This window comes from Coturnix japonica, chromosome 2, assembly GCF_001577835.2.
Source record: "Coturnix japonica isolate 7356 chromosome 2, Coturnix japonica 2.1, whole genome shotgun sequence".
NCBI classification, from domain to species: domain Eukaryota; kingdom Metazoa; phylum Chordata; class Aves; order Galliformes; family Phasianidae; genus Coturnix; species Coturnix japonica.
Window position 1 is genome coordinate 66462905 of NC_029517.1, and position 22447 is coordinate 66485351.

Here is a 22447-nt window from a genome sequence, read left to right on the forward strand (position 1 = left end):
GTAAGGAAATTATTCCTCACATCACTGTTTTCTTTCCACTGTACACCTTCCTGCCAAAAGAGGACTGTTCTGGACATACAGGCACAGATCATTGTATGTACATCAGCAGTTCTTTTGGAAAACACCACAGTTCTTCATTGGTGATAAAATCTATGAGCTCTCCCACGGGCTTTTTAGGTGAGTCACAAAACACAGAGAGCTTGAGAGCCAGTGCAAAACTGGAGGAAAAAAATATTGGCTTATTACAGTGCAAGTCTGCAGCTGAACAAGGACTACAGATTCACAGGCAGGAGGGTTCTCACACACTACACACTGCACTTGTAGAATAGACCCTCTTATTCCTGAATTCTCACCTCTTGCTGTCTGAAGTAAGAGGCAAGAATTGAGCTATGAGATATGGTTTTGTGGCTTGAGGTAGCGATGGTGATGGGAAGATGGTTGGACTAGATAATCTTATAGGTCCTTTCCAACCTTGTGATTCTCTGATTCTCTGATTCTAAGTAAGGCTGATGGAATTGCTCAGCCATGTCAATCTGATGAGCAAGGAGTTTGCTTACCATGCAGACAGTCAAACATAGATAGGAGATCTGTCTGGAAGACAATCCTCAATGTCTTCCTCTTGTCAGAAGCCTCAAACCTGAAAATCTTCTTGGTAGGGGAAATGTGGTGGAGCACCTTTTGGTTCCATTTCCCCTCCTATAAAACAGCGACCTGATTCTCCATGACAAAATAATTATACCTTGTTGAAATGCATCTCTATAATGAAGCCCAACACTGTCAGGAAGATATGTAGAGTGTGTACCTTAACCATAAGCTCACATAGAAATATATTTTTATATGTATGTGCATACATACTTACATACATACATTTGTATGCAAAAATTGTTTACATTGGACCTGACATCAGCTGATTGAAGGGAAAAGTTCTGTATCTCAGAATGTTTCTTGCAGTTATTCTTTAGTCTATGACTGGCTGGATCAGGACTCAGAAAGATTCCCAGCTGTAGAACAACTTAATGGTAAGCTTAAAAACACAGGTTTACAAAACTGTGACAGGAGTAGCTGGACTACAGAAAAAAAAAAAAAAAGAAAGAAAAGAAAGAAAAAAGAAAAGAATAGCTGGGATCCATAATATTAGCTTTATTTTTAGAACAAAATTAGGGCTTCTCCATAAGAAACATATTTTGTTGTCTCAGTCAGTCAGCCCAAGAACAATGAGACTGTTTAAAATTGTCCCTGTTTTGGGTGTCATCTGTTTGTCAAGGTTTCAACCACACCTCCCTGGCTGGCAAATAGTAACAGAGGGGATCATAGAATGACTTGGGTTGCAAGGGACCCCAAGGATTATCAAGTTCCAACCCCTCTGCCATGGGCAGGGCTGCCACTGTCTACTAGATCAAGTAGACCAGGGCCCAATCCAACCTGGCCTTAAACACCTCCAGGGAAACCAGAACACTTAAATAAACTAACTTCTGAGTGGTTTAGCCTCTGCAACCAGACAATAGGACAAGCTATGAGTATTATTAGGAACACTAATATAAATATTATTTCTCCTATTGAAGGTGTTGTCCTGGGGCAAGAAATGAAACAATAACACAAAAAGGGGTGCAATGTTTAGTTATCCTGCTCTTTTTGCTCTGTAGGAAACCCGGCATAGTTTGGGTATCTGCTAAGCACATACCTAACCTGCGCTGTAAGAGGTCACTTGTGCCCTTCAACACAAACACAGTAAGAATTGCTCCTGCCTTCTTCTGTTCCGAACTGGGCTTATTTTAGCAGAAAAAATATGAGCATGAGAAAAAAAGGCAGAGGAGTAATCGGAAGAGGCTGAAGCAAGGTGCTAACTGGGAGAACAGAATTCTGCATAGCTTATACCCTCAAGGGCCTCCTGACTGCTTTTTTAAAGTTGTTACTTTTTTCCTTCGTTTGTTGCTATTTCAGCATGAAAACTCAGCCTGGGCTCTATTAATGGCATTGAGCAATTTTGGCTCTGCTTAAACTTCAGATTCCTGATCAGAAGAATTTTTTTTTCACTTGCAGAAATGACAAAATGTCACCCCTGATCAAGGATACAAATTCAAACAAATGTGAGTGGGTGCAAATATGAGAGCCTTGCACACCTTCAATGCTTTCTTGTCATCCTGCTTCATTGTGCTTCGCCTAAGAAATCCGTTAGCTTTCAGTACTTAGCTCGGGTACCTGGTTTGTCTCACCTACACAGCTGAAACAACTGCCATATGTGGTCTGCAAGAAAGCAAAACATACATTGCTGATTATTTGCCAGAAATGGAGACTTTTCACCAGCTAACAGTGCTTCTCAACAAATGTCAGGACAATTTCCAGTCTGTGGACAACTTAGACACCAAGTCAAAGCTTTCCAGTTCTATGTTTCATCCCCAGACTATCTTCAGTCTTGTTCCAGTTCACACCATTTGGTTCAGGCCTCTGCTACTCTGTTCCTGAGTAGTTTGGTTCTTCCTCTAGTACTTCCCTTCTGCCTTATGTCACCCAAAAATTGCAACAGATAAATTTCTTACACTTCCTTTGGTGATATCCCCCTTCCAGGAAGGCTTCCTAGAAATGCTCTCTTAGTTTATGTTGCAAACATTTCAGTGCAGGAAGTTAAACAAGATTTCACTTTCTGAGATCTTCTTTTAGCTAACTTCTGTCTTATGGCAATTTTATATATATAAATATTTGCCTAGCACACAACAGCCTTCCGCACAGTGTGGTGATCCAGGAAATATTTGTGATGGTCATGTATGACCTCAGCAAAAATGCCTTGGGGAGGTCTCCCCGGTGGTATGATGCCAGGACTTGTGCAGGTAAAGAGCCAGATCTGCTCTCTGTGGGAGGTCTGAAATGTGTTGACTCAAAGGCAGTGATGCAACGGCCTTGAGGAGGAGCAGAAAGCATCCTGCTTGCCTGCACCTCCCTGCTCTCAATGGGATCACATTCCACTTGGAGATCTGAATCCAGAAAAGCACACAGCTATCCTTGGAGCAATGGGGCAAAAATGTGCTAGGCAGGACAGCCTGAACTTTTGTGTTGGCCTTTTGGCACAAACCCACCATAATAACTCTGTTTTTCTGGCTTTTTCTGTGCTGCTTCCAAAATAACAAAGATTATATATGTACGTGGCTGGTTACCTACCATTGTAATTCATTTATTCTGAATGGGTCTCGGTATTTAATCCACTGAAGTAAGGTTTGCTCAACAGAGAGCTGCAAAGTAATTTCTTTAGTTCATTTTACCAGGGGAAGTAGGTGCATTGGTAAAACATAATACCTTGAGCTGATATCTAACCTGGACCCTAAAACAACCAGAGGGCATCCTGTAATCCACCATAGTTCTGTCGACCTCCACACACAGATCATTCTCAAGGCAAGTAATGAAATATCAACAACAATAAGAAGCAGCCAATATCCATTCTCATTTGTATCTTAATGGAAAGATTGCTGTAAAGGAAGAGTGCAACTTGGCTTGTATATTTAGTCCAGCAACTCAAGGCCAGCAGCAAATGTCAAAATAAATCTCATAGAAAGTCAAGCACACATCTGCCCTACAGGATACTTCAGTCTTCCATCAATTCAGTTTATGGTTAGATAGCAGATGCATCCTCCGATACTTTGCTTGTTGTTTTTTTGGTGGGTTTTTTGTTTTGGTTTGGTTTTTTTGGTGTGTGTGTGTGAATTGCTTTATATTTGGTCTGTCATGATTTCTGGAGTGCCAAGTTGCTCAAGAGCTTGATTATGATTTTGTGGGGGGGAAAAAAAAGTGCTTTCTTTAGCTTGTCTTAAGACTTCTGCTTGGTAAATTGATGCAATATCTGACTGTGTCAGATTCAGGCTTAACAAGGAGTCTCATAACAGTCATTTAAACATCACTGACCATTTTCCAATTCTACACACAGATCTACAGTTTAATTTCCAAAGTTTTTGCAGTCCACCAAGGGCATGGCAAATACCAGAAGTCAGCATGTTAGTACTTGCACATGCATCTATGTGTATTACAGTAATTCACAGGTATAAGAATGATCAAAACTCCTTCTATGGCAAACATGGAGCAAAACAGAGGTGAGCAAGAGCTGGTCATCTGTCCAGTTTCATTACTTGTAGGAATCCCTACTGCCAAGCTGCTGTGTCACTGTGCTTGGAGCCAGGCTGTGATGGGGTGACTCCTGTTTACTGCGAATGGCAAGCAATGGGGTAGAGTCCACACCTGGAAGACTCTGGAAAGGAGAGTGAAGATAATCTTGGTGAGGTGGGTGCTCAGCACCAAGAAGTATCATTTCTTGCCTTTAGAGACTATGACCTTCCAAAACAATGGTAGGCAGCTTGTGAAGTACAAGACAGGTATTCCCAGCTAATCATCTTCTATAGTGAAACTCATCAAAGACTTTTGTACTGGAGCATAGAGAGCACTGCTTTGAGACTGCATGCTCCCAGGCTAAGCTGTCCTGCACTACAGACGAGGAATGGTGCAGACAAGGCTGTATTCCAGGCTGCTGAAATGCCGAGCTCTGCCAGTTTGTATAGGAAGAGAAGACCATCCAGGCCCCCTGTCATCACAAACAAGCCAAGCAGTAAATGTTTAATCTCAACAGGGCCCTAGAGCATCACCTCCACATGCCACTGACTGTTAAAGGCTTCAAAATAGTTTCCTAATGGCCTCTGACAAACTAAGACCTGTGGTAAAGACTGAGGACTGGAATAAAAAATGTAGCAAGTAAAGGGGGAAGAAGAGACTCACAGGATGCCCACGTTCAGGAACAGTTATACAGCAGGAAAACTGTACTGAAAAGTAACAATAGCCTTTAGAAACCAGTTGTATCTCACATACTGGGGAAGACAGAAATCATCCTTTCCCCAGAGAATTCTTCTTGGTCCTGGATCAAGTGTTTGACTTAACACAGATGTCATGAATAAGATAAACAAGATTTAACACTACTAGGATCTGCAAAACATGCTGTTGTGTCAGTATCACACCTAGGGTTCTTACATCTTTTCCCGGTACTTATTTTAAGCACTTCTCCAGTTTGCTGCTAACAGGATTTTTGATCAGGGTAGTAGAGATGCGGCAAGGCTGGAAGGACTTAGGCTGAACAATAGGCAAGAGAACAATTTAGCCCTCACAAAGCCATGTCAGTTGTGACTGCATGGCCCTAAAGAGTTAATCCTAAATGGTCCTGAACAATGTGCTAGGTCTCTGTAGCAGTGCTGTAGGGTCACTCTTCTCCTACTTCATCTCCTACTTGGATTCACTGAACGCAGTGTTACCATCAGTCTGAAGTCAGGGCACTTCAGCTCGCCCAGACCTGCTATATATCAGATTTACACAGTGAGAGCTTCACTGCAGCTGCAATTAAATCTGGAGTTTATGAGCATTCCAAATAATTGTTACAGGTTTACCATGATAAGCCTACAACTGCTCTGTCCTGAGCTGAGAGGAGGACTCCATACTCAAGCAGAGGGAAAAAATGGCAGAATCAAAATTCTCCATTCATTTACCTTGTGTGGACCCAGTATGTCCTAATTAACGGCTCCCAATATTTTGACTTGATGGTGGCAAGCACAACAAAATGGACCAAGGATGTTTCTCTGCATCAGATGCAGGTCCTTCCCTGCAAAATGTTAAAGCTACTAAATGTCTTTAAAAAAAATATTCAGGGTATTCAGGATGTTGACAGATAAGCAGACGAGATTCTCAGAGTAAAAGAGAGAAAGAAACAGGGAGCTCAGGTCTGTGGCCAACCTTAAACCCCATCGTGGCTCTCCTAAATCCAAGCTCACAACACCAACTCACCTATGTTGACTAAAAAATCATCCCCATGGGGCACTCCACATTTGCAGGCGCAATTTCACTTTGGAACAAGTCAAGATATCGTGGCACTTCTAATATGTGGCAATGGTGCTCCCAGGACTCATGTGCCAACTGCTAATACTCCCCAGCTCCTGCTCTTTCTCAGTCAGCCTGTTCTGATGAGTAAGTTAACCCAGGGAATAGTATGTACTGTATACCCAACCACAGATTTCTTTTGCGTCAACACCTTTGCCTCATACAATATCTCTGAGGAAGAGAGATGCGGTCACAGAGTTGATACATGTCTTTGTAAGCATATTCAAAAAGGAGATAAATTTTGCAGCCTTATCTACAAAAATGCCTGAGCTGAGAGAAAGTCACAAGCAGTACTTTTTTGGGGTGTGACGAGAGAAAAGAAGTATTCCCTTTTGTGCTGCATTCTCAGTCCATTTAGCTCATCCTGGAGTTCTTTCCCTATGAATTTACTCTTTGGAGGATATCATTCCATGACTACTACACTAAAGGCTGATTGAAGGTAAATAGTAATACATAGCCTACCATGTTGGCCTCTCTCTAGAGGTCTCAGAAAGCAAGGTAGTTTTAATCATGTGATGTTGCTGTGAAGTATGTACCTTTATTACCACTAAACACAAAGGGAAACAAAGGCAGGTGGCAAAAAGTCATGTTATATCTCTTGTAAAGGAAGTCTCTCTGTCAACTAAAAGATGCCATAATTTGTCCATGGCTGACCCAAATCTGTGAGAAATTCTCATAATGGTGGATTTTTCAAAGTGCAGTGGAAACCAGAGGTCAGAGGTAGAAAATGAACTGTTTACAAGGACTGAATGGGAGCTGGAAATCTTTTGAAAGATGATTTCCTTTTCTTCAATGTGATCTTTGAAGCGAAAAGGATCTTCCAATCCAGACAATTTAGAGGTCTTTAACAGTTCTGGCTGTTCTTGAAAATCTGGCTCCTACTACCTCATAGGAGAGACATTCCTACATCAACTGTAAAAGAAGGGTGACATCCTCAGACCACTGGATTCCCCAGGACATCTCTTCATGGTGTATGGACTGAGAGTACACATCCCTTTGATCCATACCTAAAAAAGTGGTAAACCTTGAGACATGATCAGCTGTAAATAACTGAACAAATCTACACAACTACAATTATTTTAGAACCATTACTCTCAAAGAACAAAAGGGGGGGTCAAAATAGCCTGAACAATTGTTGATGTGCTTTCAGAGATTCTCTGTAATATACATTGTACTCTCAAATGCTTTTTTCATTGTACTTTATCCTGACTGGTAAGCTTTGATAATTTCCTGGTTCATTCTGAGAACTTTCATGTTTAAATAAATATGTGAATTTCCTGCTTAAAGGCAAATCACTGTTGGCTCATCATCTATCTCCATGTTCATGAAAGTGAATTCCATGCAGACACTAAGCTAATGCTAGGTGTTCACAGGCCATTAATCCAAAGAGCTCTGAAAAGGTTGTGGGTTTTTTTAGTTAATAGAATAAAATCCACATAGTATAACATTCATATAGATTGAAAGTCTAGGAAGTGTCTCTTGCAAGCTAATTTAATCCCCTGTAGACTAAAATGTCTGGATAAAGCTCACAAAAGATTAAAGACACTGAGGGACCTGATTTTCTAACCCATTGCATTTGCTATCCCAGTGCAAATCCATACAAATCTTTACCTCTTTGAAGTCATTAACAAATCTCTTGGTTTTTTCAATGGGACTTACAACTTCACTTCTGGTAATTACATCAGCCTGCCACTGTGGAACATCACTCCTGGGAAATGTTAATAATATAAAGCTGTGCACTGTCAGATCCTCTTTGTACCAAAGCCATTTAATTTAAATAGTTCTTTTCTCTGCCTTGTTGAAGACACAAGGATGTTACAGGCTTCAGATGCTCAGATCATCTCAGAAAAGGAGAAGGTGATCTTTTTAATGATGGTTTGAACTCTGACAGTCTGATTAGGGAGATGATCATGGGTAGGCAGACAAACCTTCCAAGGTTTCAGAGGCAGGTGGTTGCTTCAAGAGATCTTCCTTCCTCAAGGCATGGCTTTCCTCCATACAGTACTCTGACTTGGTACATGCCTGTCATAAAGTTCTGCAAATAGCTCTTATCAGCTACATCTCTCCTTTCCAAGACCCATGTTAGTGCCTGACCCAATGGGTGCATAGCAGCTCATCAAATCTGACAGCCTTTGCTCAGGCCTTGCTCCTGGGGATGACTCCATCTCATTCTGTGCACCCTGATGGATCAGCAAGAAACTGAATAACAATTTGGCTGGATATTAAAGTAGGTCACCTTTTATCAGCAGCCTTGGCATACTGATAAATCTTTCCTTTGTTAGCCTCCTCAAATTAACACATTGCAGAGGCAGCCTGCAGTGGCTGAGGAGCTAATATTTGCCTAGAGGTACTTTCCATTGCTCTGTGCCCACATCCTGAAATACATCTTTTCACAGCAGTGTGATGGATAATGAAAAGGAAACAGGAGATGCCAACTGTGCTGCAAGGAAATAAGGGAAACACACTGCAGAGTCTCCTTCTTTTACTGGTTAAGTTTCCAGCAAAAAATGCTCCATTTACTGAAGTACTGTGCTGTGTTGGGGTTTTCTGTTTGTTTATTATACTTCATTGATTTATATACAGACACAAGTACACATAGAAAAGCAAAATAAAACAGAATTCTTCACTAAAGATCTGGATTTTCTGGCAAATCACGAGGGTGATCAGTTGCAACTACCAAACTTTACATCTGCATCATCAAATGCTTATCTGAGGTGGAGTTCACTGTAACCCCACTGCTGAACGCTGCCAAAGGTTCTCTGTTTCAGTAGCAATGTGTCTTCCCATTCAAAATTTCATGTTTTTGTGGCCTGGCAGGTTGCTAAGAAAAAGTTTCTTGTGCTCTACAGGCTGCTGTTCCTATCACCGTTGCCATTTCTTTTCTCTACAGGGGAACTGTTGACAGAGCAGACAATAAGCAAAAGCCTAGATGATGATCTGGGTGTTGACAGATAAGATCCATGTGCTTGTTCTCCCAACCCAGGCACTGTTCATCCAGTACAACGATGGGCTAATTTCACTGGCACTCACTGTATGCTAATGCCCCATCATAAATGAAGATTTAGGAGTTAATACAACTCCACCTGAATGCTGCTCCTAGTAAATGTCAGCTGAAATACCAGGTGTGGAGATTGCATGCTCGATAATTTCTTTTGACTTGGGTGGTTTTTCTTGGGGTATTAACTTGGTGCAAGTTTGCCATTGTATCAGTGGCAGGTACTCCCCACTGAATGAGATCTGTGAGATTTAATGTATATCGCTCCCTAGGTATCAGAAAAGTATGGCGATAAACCAGCATCATTTGACATTAGAATCACTCTAAATTACATATTAAATCCTGTGCTATACCAGTACCTTTGATGCCACTGCAGCAGATGCAAGCTTATGCTGTTTAAGGTAGAATCTTGGCTGTTTTCTCCTCTCTAAGCACAAATGAACTCTTTTGGGAGCAGGAAATCATTTTCATGTCTGCATGACAAAGAATTATTACATACAAGAGATAATTAAAAGCATCACTTCACAGATCTTGTTTGAGTCACATAATTAGTTTTGTACCCAGGTGATAAATGAGGGCCTTGGCAAATGGAACCAGTACTTTCTTACTTGTCACTGGAAAGGACTTGCTTGAATTCTGCCAAAACTCTTTTCCCTCTTACCACTATCTTCTTTGACAAGCACTTGTAACTCCTTTACTTCTCCAACAATATCTCCCTAAAACCATCACTGCAAGATAAGGTCTGTTCCTCAAGTGCCTTCTTCACACCTCTGTACTCAAGAAATGGCTGTGAGGTTTATGTCCTTCACAGTAATCCCAGAAAGACACTCATTTCTCAATCTCAGTATCAGAATTACATCTAAAGCAGCTTCCAGACCATGTTCACTGACATTGATTAGGAAACAGCTGCTAGAAAGTGATGAATATTTAGAGGTGATTTTTGTAATGACTGTAAATCATAATTAGGGCCAAATGGAAAATATAAGTAGCTTGCTGAGAAGATGAATATGCATTTTGTTAATGAATTCCCCCTGATGGTATCTGTGTTTCTTTCTAATGTTTTTGTACTGCACAAACGTCTAAGTGAAAAGGATTTTCTACCCACACAAACTAGGCTACCAGATAACATTGCTGGTGTAGGTGTCCAAAGTGGCTGATGGGATATCAGGAGCATTTTTCGCACTGGTGATCAATACTGGAGGGAGCCAGGCTTGCAGAACATAGCCTCGCTGAAGGCAAACTGGTGGCCAGCTCCAAACAGATACAGCAGTGATTTACCTGTACTATGTAGCAGCACTTACAGCTTCCCTAAACTACAGGGGACAAATGTCCCTAATACACACTCTAACAGGGAAGATGCAGCTCTCCTTCACTGGCTCCAGTATCAATACTTGAGAACTCTCTAAGCAGAGCACTCAAATGTTACAGTTATATGAGAATTATGCCATTTAACTTGTGCCACAATTGCCGCTGCTAAAATACTTTAAACTACTAGGATAAAAGGTAATGAACACTTGTTACTGTGTGTTATTATTAATGGTTGCTTTTCTATTTGTGGAGTGATTTTGCTGTGTTCTATGATAAACTTTGTAATGGTCAGCTGTGTTGGTTTTATTTTGTTTTGTTTTTTGTTGGTTTGGGTGGGTTTTTTTTTTTTGTAAATAAATGTTGTTAACTGGGAACTTAAACTTCTTTTATTTGCCAGGTTGAGTCAGAACTTTAAAGCAGAAATCAGCTTTGAAGTGAGGCCTGAAGTAAGAAAGAAAAGCCAACAAAACCTTTAATGTTTTATCTGCAAGTTTGCTGACCAAATCCATCTGCTTTATTTGACAACTGATAAAGACTGGCAGGTGCTCTAATGAGCCGGATTTGGCTGCACTTGCAGATCATCCTTTTGAAACTTGCAATGATGTTGTCCTCCAAATAGCTGAAAGACATGATTGACCCCAATGTCAAATGTCTCTGGGGATGTGTGCATGACCATTCTTGTGAGCTTGTCTAAAATATCCCCATGCTACAGCACCTTGATTCCTGCTCTTCCGCACTATACACACACACACATATTACTACCACATTTGGTCTTTTTTCCTTTCATTTGGGATCTCAACTGTCCTACAACACATAGGATCACAAAATCATAGAATCATAGAATCACAGAATCATAGAATCATAGAATCACAGAATCATAGAATGGCCTGGGTTGCAAAGGACCACAAAGATCATCCAGTTTCAACCCCCCTGCTATGTGCAGGGTCACCAACCACCAGAGCAGGCTGCCCAGAGCCATATTCAGCCTCCAGGATTGGGGCATCCATAACCTTAGGCAACCTTTTCCAGTGTATCACCACCCTGTGTATGAAAAACTTCCTCCTAATATCTAACCTAAACCTCCCCTGCCTCAGTTTAAAATCATTCCCTCTTGTCCCACCACTACCCACCTTTGTAAACAGCCATTCCCCATCCTGTTTATATGCTTCCTTCAAGTATTGGAAGGCCACAATGAGGTCTCCCCAGAGCCTTCTCTTCTCCAAACTAAACAGTACCAGCTCCCTCAACCTTTCATCACAGGAGAAGTGCTCCAGCCCTCTGATCATCTTAGTGGCCCTCCTCTGGACCTGTTCCAAGAGCTCTGCATCTTGCTTGTGCTGGGGACCCCAGGCCTGAATGCATGTCAATGCCTGATGGAAAGCAGAGGCTGGTTCTCACCTATAGCATTGGTTCCCACCTATGGCACACCCCATCAGATATAGAAAACTTCAGAGAACTAAAGGGTTTCCACATTTCATCCATGTGAACAATTCACAAAGGTCAGAAGCTTTTCACAGCAAAGAGGACTGGAGCTCATCTGTAAGAGCTGATGTCTGAGAGAAAGCTTACAGAATGACTTGTGTCACCCCACAGTCTGTATTAAAAGGGAAGAAAGGAACTGGTCAGTGCTCTGGTCCGTGAATGCTGTTCTCATTTGGGTGACAGAATTTTATCATTAAAAATGCAAAATTTATGGGAAGGGGTAAAATAAAACCTAATAATTGAGTTTGGAAAGGACTTCCAAAGGTCATTTTCTCCTCTCAGGGTAGGCCCGGTTTCCAAGTTGGTGTCTTCAGTATCAGTGTCTTCTTGTTCTACTTTGTCAAGCACCTCAACCTCCCTGTTTTGCAAGAACAAACTGGGAATGTCTTTTCTTTATCATAGTTGAAGGGGACAGCATAATCAGGTTAAAATTAGAGCAACTGTTCCCAATTTGTATCTAGCTTTTCAGCCTCTTCTATTTTTTGACTGAAAGAAGAATTTCTGTACCCAGACTCTTGTTTGCCTTTCCAGCTATATCAGCCAGTCTGATAAAAACTGTTACCTCCTCCTACAAACCTTGCTTGCATTCTTAGACTCTCTCAGCAAGAACATTATCTTCAGTGGCAGTTTTGACTCAGCAGTGGACAGAAAATTCTTGTCTCTGAAATTACACGTGTTTTATCTCAGAGAAACTACTGAAGCTGCTACTGGGATTGGGAAAATAACCTAAGATTCAGCAATGCTTTCTAAAGGTTAAACTGTACATAAATTCTCAAAAGAGAAATTGAAATAAAGTGGCCAGTGTAAAAACAGTGATTATTTGGTTTGTATGTAACTGAAACTTATTTATATCATTTATCCAGATCTTTCTCTCTTTTCTTTCTTCCTTTTTATTTTTTTTTCTTTCAAACTTTTTACTGATGACACGCTCAGTTTCCCATTCCAAATGAAATGGGAAAATATTAGGAGAGCAGACTTAAAGAAGCAGGGTTGGGCAGAGATGTAAGTGGAAAGATATGCCGTGCCCAAAGTTCATTTATCTGAATTATGGTAAATGATTAAAGGACATTATCACATTCAAATCCCTACTCTGACATCTTCCTCTTAAAAGTGAAAGCTGAACTGCTGATGTAAGAGCAACACAATTATCTTTGAATTGGGCTTTACAACCTAAATCTTTGAATGCTTGGGGAAAGAAATAAGAAAATAAGATTAACTGTTCAAGTTGCCCTGAAAGAAATGCAGATTCCATCAGTATCCATTTCCATCCATCAGTGGAAATGACTCCCAAAAAATGCTATCTAAATTGCTCAAGCTTCACTTGTTGGACTAACTACACTTCTTCCAGGTGCCATGTTAGTGTTATGATTTACACCAGCAGATGCCTCTATTGTGGGCATGGTCTGTCCTTCACAGAGTCTGTCCTGCTGGTCTGTCCTGCTCCTCAAGCTTAGAGTAGCCACAGGAGTACCCCTGATCCTGGAGAGAACTTGATGCGCTGGCTAAAATCAGCTCTCAGCCACAAACCTTTCTTCTGGACAATAACTCTTGAAAAATTCCATCACAAAAGCATAAATACCAGCACGGAGAATGTTTTAGGGGCAACAAGACTGTAGAGAAGGCAACCCACAGGTCTGTGGGAGGAGTGTCAAACAGGGCATTACTGTTCATGCCACTGAATACCCATTGCTTCATGGCACTGGCTTCATTTAGATTCTCTTCTTTCTTCTCCTTTTTGCCTTACCTTCCCCCAGATAATACTGACAGAGAGGTCTAGACTGAAGAAACAGAAGAGAAAGTGTTGTTTGCCAGAATAATAATGGAGAATTCAGTGAGTTACCTTGTCACATTAGATGTCTTAATTTGAAATGCTGTGGGACAAATAAGATCAAGAAGCAGAATGGAATTCCTTCCCTTGGTTTCCTTTCCCAAATATGAAATTTCAGTATGCAAAATAGCCAGAAAACTGTAATGCAAGCACAATTAGAATCCTGAAGGGCAAAGGAAAATGAAACACATTGTTGTTCATGGAAAACTCATGTCAAAGGTCTGGCCAGATAACCCTAACAACTTTCACTATGCCATTTGAATAGTCACACTCTAGCTCTAGAAAATTCATCAGCTGAAAAGAGCAGTCCTATCCAGGAAAAATAATTCCTAAAGGGCCAATAATAGCAGGACAAGGGGAAATGGTTTTAAGTTGAAAGAGGGAAGATTTAGGTTGGATGTTAGGGGGAAGTTCTTCAATAAGAGTGGTTAGGCCCTGGAACAGGCTGCCCAGAGAGGTTGTGGATGCCCCGTCCTTGGAGGTGTTCAAGACCAGGTTGGACGGGGCCCTGGGCAACCTGATCTAGTAATGGTGTATGTTTGGTGGCCCTGCCAGGCAGGGGGGTTGGGACTACATGATCCTTGAGGTCCCTTCCAACCCGGGTCATTCTGTGATTCTGTGATTGTGAAGCTAATTCAGAAATGGATGTCTGAAATCCCACTGCGATGCAAGTGTGATTATAATGGACATTTGGACATAATCTGCATTTGCTCCAGAACTGGTTGTACACTTTCCTTCAGGTTTTGATCTAAAAGTCTGCTTCAGGCCATCACTCCTTCCTTGTGCAACGGGTACAGCAGTAGTCACTCACTGTGAACAAGAGGCACAGGCACTGGGCACAGACACGGACTGTCTGCAGCATCCATTTGAGTAAATGCAGGATGGGCTGCAGAGTTTCAGCCTATCTGACAGACCTAACCCAGGAATAATAAGAAAGAGTTTCTGTAGTAGGCTGGGCAATGAACATTTCTCAGCCAGGCACAGAGCACCATAAAAAGAGGTACTACCGGAGTCATATAAGGTCAGTACGTCATAGGAATGTGGTAACAGCTCTATGCTCATGTCCAAATTATTCCTCTAACAGGGTACTTTCTACAGACTGACTGCTAAAGAGACTCATTCATGCCCCTAACTGAGAGAGCCTGGGATGTCCCAATGTACTCCGAAGGATGGCTCATACATCTCATGAGCTGATAAGATCAGACACAAACAATGGTTTCTAAGCAAAAACTTTGGAAAAGGTGAATGAAATAAAAGAGATAGAAGATGAGATAGTAATATCTCTGGGGTCAGAGTGGGCAGGTATATTAAATACACCAGGAAAGACCTCCATCTATTTATTCCTTTGGGAATATCACACATTCTGTAATTGTATTTGACGATATAAGGATGATATATCCAAAGTCAGATCACAGATGAGGCTTGAAATACTCCTAGATTTCTTTTGAACCAAAGAAATACCAAATTATTAGCACCCAAAGGTGTGTATCTCAGTTCTCCAGCTATTTTGGGTTCTTGCCAACCCTGTCACAAGCAGAAGAAAACTTTTACAGTTACAATGCATTTACCAGAAGTACTAACATCATTTTAACCCAAAGCCTTTGTTTTAGGTTTGTATTTCTCTTATAGCTGGTCCTTTGCAGAGGGATATTCAGAGAGAACAGCAGCTTTCCACTATAGTAAAACTTGCTTCATTCCTGGGCTTGGTTTTGGAGAATATAACTTGACATGCATAAGTAATAAAATGCAACATTTCATAAAATCACCATTTTAATATTTGTCTTGGCTTTATTACTATCTTCTGTGAGTATGTGTGTTTGTATGACTGTTTTGTTTTGTTTTGTTTCCCCAAAGGTTAGTGTTGACAAGCAATCTTCATCAGAGAGCATAAAATAATCTACTTAAGTCTGTCCATGGAGATTAAGATGGTCACTTTCTGGAAGGTGTATATATTAATTTTAGGAAGTTCTGAGTGGCAGAGCCTTCAAGTTTAGCCAAAGGGTTTGTGTCTTCCTCAGGCAAGGCCGTCAGCTCTCCCAAACAGAGCAGCTAAAAGAGAAAAGAAGCCCACGTTTTCCAGGAGACAAACTCATAGCTACTTGAAATTGATTTCTACCTTTCCTTCTCTCAACCTGAACAACAGGAAAAATTTATCCTTGTGAGCCACGGTCACACTTAAAGTATTAGGGTTGAATGTAATGATCTGGGGTTTCTGTTCTCTTCTGATGTGCATGAGCTGGGGATTCCTTTAACAAGCCTGATCACAGTGAGCCCCTGCCCTTTGACCCCACTGTGGCACCCTGTTGTCTTTTGTTCTCTGGTTCCTGTTTTATCCTAGCAAAAGTAGTATTGTGCTTTCCCACATCTACACCTCAGATCCTCTTCCCCTCTCATAAAGTGATGATAAAGGACAGAGGAGAACCTTTGCAAGTTGACACCTGCTGGGTGAACCAGTGCCACCCAGTACTAGGATCTGCAGCCAGGGGCACCAGGGCTCTGCCATCTTGTGTCCCCTTGCACAAGCTCATGTCCTGGGCCTGGCACCCCCCTGTAGCCAGCACTGGGAGACAGCCAGCAGCACTTGGCACCCAGAACATGGGACTGAGCCTCCAGACTCTAAGCACCCCTATCAAAGAAAATTAAGAGCAAAATTCTTATGTTTCTAGCAGGGTGTTTGTATTTGCTTTGGCACAAGTGGTAGCAGCATACAATCTTTTCCTTAGAAACACATGAATGCCGTTTCTATGACCCACCTTGTCCAGTGTACACTCACTCTGAGAAAGTAATGTGGCAGTGAGAAGACAAGTAGAAACAGCCTAGCTTTTCAACCCAAAGTCTATACACAAGCAGTGTACACAGAGGCTGGGGCTCCACAGCCTAGCCATCCCATAAACCAGCCTATAAGATCCTATCACAGTTTTTGATTGAGGTTTATTACATAGTTGGGCACTTTTATTCTGACAGGTAAAATGGTCTTGAAGGAGGAAAACAATGACTAAGCAGGTCTCTACAGGAAGAAATGCCCAGAACTTTATGCACAATTTTCAGTTCTACTTTTTTCTTTCCTTAAAGTATCTTCAAGTCAGAACAGATTTGTTCCATGCACTGATTCAAACTTCAGGTGCTCTCCTGGTCGTGGCTGCACTGCCACAACTGGCACTGTTGACTGAAAGGATCTTACTAAAGAAAGGCACTCAATTAATTCTGGAATATGATCTCTGCACTGCAGAAAGAAGGTAGCAATGGTGTTAGGGTAAAGGCAGTGGAGGAAAGGTGCCTGCTAAATTATATTTTGACAACCAAACTAAGAGACCTGTGAGGGGCCACATTTGAGTTACATTTGCACTCATATATGGAGGAATAGTGAGGAAAGTGGTAGGGTCTATTACCTTTGATGTCTACTGGAAGCCCAACTAACTAACTAAATAAATAAAATCAAGTGAGAGATGAAAATCTGCATTTTAATACTCCAAAGAAGGCTCTTACTATAGGATTTGAGTGTTCTGTGGTGTAATTCTGTCTGTAATTACATAGGAACAGCACTTGTGGTAGCGTCAGGACATATATTACCTGTATTAGGTCTTGAACAAACATGACTTGAGAAGCGTAGGTGTTCTCTAACATACTCTGTCCACAACACTAGTTAATTGATTTTATTGAGTGCTATGGGAACCCCAAAACTTGAAAACTTGTGTTTTGAATGCCCTCTAGTGGCTACTGCTGCTGTACCTTGCCTCTTTCCAAAAACCTTAGTGGTCCTTGAGGCCTTTGGAGCTGGACTTCACAAGCATGGTGGGCTGGTGAGGGTCAGAACCAAGCAAGCCATTTCACTGCATGAACTGAGAGGTTCTCAGGCTCCTTTTTTCTTGAAGAAAATAAAGCTTGCTTGTAATGATTTTTTGTAATTCATTTAATATTTGCAGCTGTTAACAGCTTTGTAATGTAATTTGTCTCTCACTGTCTCCTGGAGGGCGGAGGAGGAGAGGTGAAAGTACTGTCTGCTGTGTTTGAATACATCTAGCCAAGGTATTTATTTACTCCTGCACTCCCTTATGTCATTTACCTTGCGGCAATTCTCTTTAGATTTTGTACAGCTCCAATTTAAAGCTTATGCCAGCAAATTAGCATTTTTGGTGTGAGAAACATTCTCAGCAAAAATTGCTTCTCTCTGAGCTTTGTTTGCATGCAAAGGCAGACCCATCCTGGCATTGTGCTACATACAAGCTGGGTGCCTTTACTACACAGAGAAACCCAACTACCTGGGAGAAGTTAAGTAAAAATCCATAGGCAGGCATGATACTTGTAGCTCTTGAGAAGTGCCCTTATCAACTCCTTCCAACAGTAGTTGCAAAATTAGTCAATATGCTTTAATAATTAACAGTAGCGATAAAAGTTTACAAGTTATCTAAGTTAGACTTTTCTTCCTTAATAAAGTTTGTAAACTATAGCTCAGTTTTTCCATCTGCTTTTTGATCTAAAGCCTATCTTAATATAGTCATCATCAACAAGCAGAAGGGTGTGTTAACACATTCCTTTTGCTAGCATTGCTACAGGCTAGAAAATACCTGAACTTTGAGAAAAGAAGAAAAACCAAAACAATACAGTAAGATCAAAGCAAAATCTCTGATAATTTTTCTTTAACTGAGTTTCCTTCTTTTCCTCCTTGTATTTTTGGAGATGTTTCTGCTCTTGGAGGTCACCCTAAGCTATTCTTTGGAGAAAGATGACATGGAAGCCTTGATAGCATTAAAGCAATCTCAAAAGGGATTAGGATCAGATCTGAGGACAAAATTTCTGCTTCAATCAAGCTGGACTGTTCCACTACTCTTGTTTTGCATACAAGAACTCAAGATGCGAAGCCAGTGTGGCAGAAGCAGCTCTGCAATAAACGCTGAAGAGGATGACTTCACTAAGCATTTGGCTTCTACTTCTTTGAGATAACATGTGGTAATAGAAATAAATCAGAGCTAGAAGGACAGATCACTTCCCAGCTGTGCCTTTCACTTAGCAAAGTGGACTTATTCTGCAATGGGACATTTTCCACCAAAACCAGTTCTTTGTATGCATCTGCACTTTGTACTCTCTTTGAATCTCAGTCCACAGGCAGAAGTGGACACCACGTCAGAGGATCCTAAGTAAGTATTGTGTATTAGCCAAAAATAGCCCATTCTGATTTGGTTGGGAAATGAGAATCAGTAAAGTAAATGCTATATACGGAGGTATTAGGACAGAAGTAACTGGTGCTACTTTTTAGCCAGGATGCTAGATTGGAGGCATGAAATCAGAGTTCTTCTCTCAGCCTGACAAAGGCAAGTCATTGTACTTTTGTGCATTGAAAAGGGAGGGAGTCCTGTTCTAAAAATGCTTATAATGAAATTGTCTCCTTCCAGAAAGGGCATGGAAATCATCTGACGTGAAGGGTAGTATCTAAATATTAAAGCATATTATGATTATGCATTAATACTAGGGTAGGACTTAGGCTGATGTCCTGGGTAACACAAAGATGCCATTGGTCCCAGGTTTCTGATTTAAATATTTTGATGGTCAAATGTCAAACATTAGAAGTACGTACAAGTACTTCTAAATGAACTGCAGCCAAAGAAATTACAAAGAAAATACCTGTGGTAAAATCCAAAGAAGAATCCCACTGCAGAATCCAGCAATTGATCAAAATGTTCTAGAAGAGAGCAAAGTAAAATCAATTAGGTAGGCTGGGAATTACCAAGTGAGTGTTTAACTCCAACTGTGAAACAGAGACTAGGAGTAGCAAATTTAGCCCCTGTGTGGGTCTTAAGCACTCAACACAGGGGACTTCTGTCATTCTGCACTAGATTAAAGACTTCATATAAGCATGTCTGCTGGTAGGTATTTCTGGTTTCAGTCCCTAGTAAGAGACTAACTGCCAGAGTTTACAGAGAGCAGCTCTGCCTGGAAGTGTGGGGTAGACTTGCTTGTGGTGGGACACACTGGAAACAAGTGATGCCCCACAGGCCCCTGAGGGGCAGTGTGCTGTGCCTCTTAGGGATATGAAAGCCTTGCTTCAGTCCCTGATGTATCAAAAAGGTTGGTGATGCATCTCTAGTGACCCAGGTGTGTTAGTAGGTATGGGCTGGGATGAAGATGGTAGAGTTGTGTTCTTGAGCTGTGAATAGAAAACTGAGGAGATGTGCCCAAGCTAGGAGTTGCAGTTATAGCAGTTATCATAGCGTTCTGTTAATGGAAGTGATTGATGGTAGCCTTGTACTAACATGTGTCATGGCCCCCTTTACAATCTCACTTGCAGGCCTGCGGGCAGGTGCCTGCATGCAGAAGCTGATGAGTGCATTCAGCTCTGCTTTACAAAAATCTGGTGCAGTTATTTGGTTCCTGCTAAACTGAAAATGCAGGTTTCCCTGAGCAAAGCTTTGAGAGTGGTATGTTTTAGAGACCACAAGAGAACATTAAGATATAAGGACAGTCCCTCTTAACATTCTGCTATACAGTTAAACCCAAAGTTGTTTTCTAGAATATTATCATCTTCCTGTCTATTGTGGTGAGATTTTGATTCTTTTGTTAAAATCTAGCTTGCTCGTAACTGCCATCCCTCTTAAACTCTTAAAACTTCTTGTTCAGATATGTTTTATTTCAGTGTTCATTTTAATTGCATTCTGAGGTTACCTGACAGTCGTTGCTTGGCTCGTCCTGGCACCTACACAAAGGCCCCACCTACAGCTGAGGTATGAGGGAAAACAGAGTATAACCTGATTCCATTGCAATGGGCTCATGTGAAAACTGTGCTGCAGCTGTTTTGCAATATTTGACAAAACATGAGTTGCAAGAAGGAAAAGATCCATTAACTTTATAAACAGGGTTTCTTTGCTCTTTTTCTTTTCTTAATAGCAATATATAGGAATTGGAAGTAGGGAAGCATTATACTGCCCTACAGTCAGCTATCCTCTATCTCAAAGATGCCTATATTCTCATTTTCAGAGATCTGAAGTCATTTCAAAAAATGACTTATCACAAATACTCCTGCAATAAAAATGCTGAGGGAAGTCAAGTCCATTCTGCGACAGAGGCATCCTAGATTCTGTGTTTTGCAGGTTTGCCTTTCCTTCCGGCAATTGTTTTATTCTATGACTGGTTTTCTCTTGTCCAGGTGCAATATCCATTGGCATTGCCTGTTTTCTGACACCAAATTGACTTAGACTTGAAGTAACTTGTCCTACAAGGCCTCCTTTTGCTTCTTGGAGCCTCAGTAGAGGACTGCCCTAGTTTTTGGAACATCCAAAATCTGTTATCTTGGACACTGAGTCATTTTAAAGAAGAGGTAGGTACACTATACTGAAAGCTTTAGATACTGCAGACTGTATTTTATCCTTCCTGGCGCTGGAGACATTTTATAGATCACTTAGTCTCTTAGCCTTTAAAACATATCTTGGTCATATTTTTAAGCTTTGCTTCACTGTGAGGGTAAGACATATACTTTTGTTTTGTCTAATTAGCACTTTAAAAATAATACTTAATTTTTTAAAAATGAAATATAAGTCCATAAACATTGTATGACTTGGTAGGACCATGACAACCAATGAGACTATTTACTTGCTACATAGTCAAAACATCTCCAAGCGCATACGGGCCTTTCAAATCTACCCATCACCAACCTGTGGGTAGCTTTCATTCTTTTTACATTGTGTGCTAGGCAGAAGAAAGAGAAAGTTTAGGAAACGTTATTGCTTCATGCAGTATCTTAATATACATCTACCACCCACTGTGCATATCTAATGCACTATCTACCACCTAGAATAGCCTGATATTGCACCATAACAAAATTCAGCAGCAGTTTGGAAGAAGAAAGTAGCTTTTCATCTTGTGAGTAGGCCTATGTCTCCCTGTCTCCACCAGGCAAATCCACTGAAGCACTACTTCCCCTGCCAGCACTGAGGTGTTCAGGTTCTGTTAATTTATACTTATCATTACTGGACCAATTCATTCAGATCATCTTTCCATGATTCAAAGCATAGGTTTTTCCCCGAGATGCTTCCATTCCCTGCACCTCCACTAACTTCTGCAGAAGACCATCTGTATGACTGAAAAGAAGCTGTACGTACAACTGGCAAAACTGAAATTAGGCCATGCAGACTCATCTGTGCTGTCAGACTCACTGTTTATGCTTGCAGTTGCCCTTATAAACCGTAGTTACAATTGTTCCAAAATTAAGCATGATATTTTGCTCCAGGTAGCAACTTGATGTGAAAGGCTTGGCAGGTGATTAGTTAATAATATCACTTAATCTGTTTCAGAATACTGTCAGCAGCTAAAAGTGCCTATTGCGAAGTAGCTGCTCTAAGGATGCTTAATCTCTTTGTAAAACGCTTTTGAGATCTACTGATGAAAGTTAGGTGGTATTACTATTGTTGTTGTTGTGTCATAAATCTGGGTGTATGCTACAGAATATTTTCTCTGAGTACTCACTTTAATTTGGATTTTAAACAGACCATTGCAGCCAACATGTATTACTTTCAAGCCTGCTTTCACAAATTTTGCTGGGTGTAGAGGCTGTATGTATTAAGCCTGAATTTTACAAGCACTAACTCTGTGAGTTTGATAGCTGAAATACTGCTGTTTTATGAATGCTAAGATAACAGATAGGTCTTTACACAGGGAGGTATAACAAACAAGTAGGTGGATAAATCTACCTGCTGAGTTTTTCAGTCAGAGACAAACTCAAGGCAAACAAACTCCTGGGTTAAAGGTAGGTAAAAACATTTGCTAGTCTGCACCACTAATGGCAGGGCTTGTTGACCTTCCTGGAGCAGAGCTCATAAGAAAGTGTGAAGTCCTCATTTCACTTTGTGCTTTCCCTCACTGTGATCCCTGTCCATCTGGTGAATCAAATTTCAAGTTCTGCACATGCCAACATGGCAAAATGTTATAATTAGTCATATTAGTCACAT

At 41.0% G+C, this 22447-nt stretch overlaps 1 long non-coding RNA gene across 1 annotated transcript in view; it reads right to left on the reverse strand.

The window, feature by feature from the left end:
- Positions 1-19047: 19047 nt before the first annotated feature.
- LOC116652909 overlaps positions 19048-22447 on the reverse strand; it is a 37610-nt gene continuing 34210 nt past the window's right edge. The window contains exon 4 of the long non-coding RNA XR_004306115.1: positions 19048-19188. This is a non-coding gene — a long non-coding RNA (uncharacterized LOC116652909). The remainder of the gene's footprint in view (positions 19189-22447) is intronic.